General features: G+C 38.0%; 1 protein-coding gene across 4 annotated transcripts in view; it reads right to left on the bottom strand.

The window, feature by feature from the left end:
* LOC103130954 (neural proliferation differentiation and control protein 1-like) overlaps positions 1 to 1,870 on the bottom strand; it is a 21,264-nt gene that overhangs the window by 10,988 nt on the left and 8,406 nt on the right. The window lies entirely within an intron of this gene.

The following is a 1,870-nucleotide window of genomic DNA, read 5'->3' as shown; positions in this document are numbered from 1 at the left end:
GTCCCTTGCTGCACACTGTCAGAATGGTAGACTGGCAGACAAATGTCTAGTTAACATGACTGGTTGTTATAAAGTGCAATACAATTATTTCTTAATACAAGTAGCATAATAACTAGAGCTGAACAAAATTATTCTGATCAAATATTTGTCTGGCAGAAGTTCATACAGCTTGTTATTCAGAATGCATAATTTAATGTATAGTTTTAGGCACATGAGTGTATCTTTTCACTTAATGAGCATTCAAAATTATTTTCAACCAGATACTGTCATGATCTGTGATTTTGTGTATTTATATTAAGGTTTTTCTGTGTTCAGTTTCTGTCCTGTGAGTCTCTGTTCTCTGCGTCTTCCCCATTGATTGTTCCCAGGTGTGTCTTGTTCCCTTGATTACCCCGTGTGTATTTAGTCCCACCTGTTGCCTGTGTTCCTCGTCGGGTCCTTGTCTTCGTCTATGTCTAGTCAGTCTCATGTCAGTCTAAGTCTAGTGTCTAGTGTCTAGGTACGCCTATCCAGTAGTACTGCTAAGTCCTGGATAGCGTAAGTTCCTATTTCCAGTCATGCTATCAGTTGCTGCTGGTGTTTAGCTGTGTGCTAGTCTCTCCGCCGTGCTGCCTGTGTTGGACTGTTTTGTGCCTTCATCATTAAACTGTTCATCATCATCACCATACCTGGGTCTAAGCGTCAATCCTCACCACCACCAAACCACTCTTTATGACAGATACTCTGGCTTATGGCTTAAGAGGTTTATTAATAAATAAATAAATAGATTAAACACCAGTTTTACATTTGATAACAATTAACTCTCTAAAACATAACTTGTTAACTCAGCTGGTGGATGTTACCACTTACCTGTCTCCTCACAGCCCCCTTCACCTGGAGAAAATAGTAACACAAAAATGACTTGCCTAATTTTCTTGGGGAATATTTCATCTGCTTCTTTCTCTTTGGTCAAACAGGAACTTCTTTCTCAGGTGCCTGGTCCTCATTATCATCCTCCACACTGGTAGCATGTCTTCATTAGCCAACTTTGTCCCCCCCACCATGTGTCCTTAGGATAAAATCGGTCTTAATGTGGCTAAAGTTGCCAAAGCAAAGAACACAAACACGTCACAAGTTGCAAAATAATGCACATAAAGGATAACTTTGACTAACATATTGGTTATTAATTTGTTAGATTAAAATTGGAGGGGAAACCCCCATTTGCTTGTCTTTAAAATATGTTTAATATTAAGGGCTAACGTTACAGTAATGGAGATTAATAACTTCAGCTAACATTAACTTACAGCAAAGTAGGATTGGTTTGAATTGCTCATAGCAAACATTAGAAAGAAAGAACATAATCAATGTTATTTTCTCAAAGAAAATATAACGTTAAAAAGACACATACGTCATATGTATTAGGTGCCAAACTTCGGCTTCTTTTTAAACAGGAGGTCTGGCCGTTGTTCCGTCAGATCAGCATACGTTGTCAGATAGTCATACGCTTAGCTCAGACATGTATACGCCTTCATTACCATATGACTTTATTTAATCAGCAACATAGAATCATGACATAGATTATCATACACTTTGTTATTAACAGCTGTATGGCATCCTGACTTAGCGGTTAAGTAGGCTAATGAGTTTTACACGGGCATGTGTTGCATAGTTGACTGCAGCTGCAGCTAGACCCTGCTTTAAATACACTTTGAAACCACGGCAACGCATGTATATCTATCTAGTTATCATATTATATCATATAAACAATTTAATTACCCAGATAGCACATGATGTTAAATCAACGTTGAAAAATAGTTAGAATCGTTGATTTTTGGTTGAAGTCGACAAAGGACGGTGGATCAACCATCAAACCATCCAATCAAACCGTTGA

Source organism: Poecilia formosa, unplaced genomic scaffold (assembly GCF_000485575.1).
Source record: "Poecilia formosa unplaced genomic scaffold, Poecilia_formosa-5.1.2 Scaffold699, whole genome shotgun sequence".
Lineage (NCBI taxonomy): Eukaryota > Metazoa > Chordata > Actinopteri > Cyprinodontiformes > Poeciliidae > Poecilia > Poecilia formosa.
Note: the sequence above shows the minus strand (reverse complement) of the source record. Positions and strands in the feature narration are given on the sequence as shown.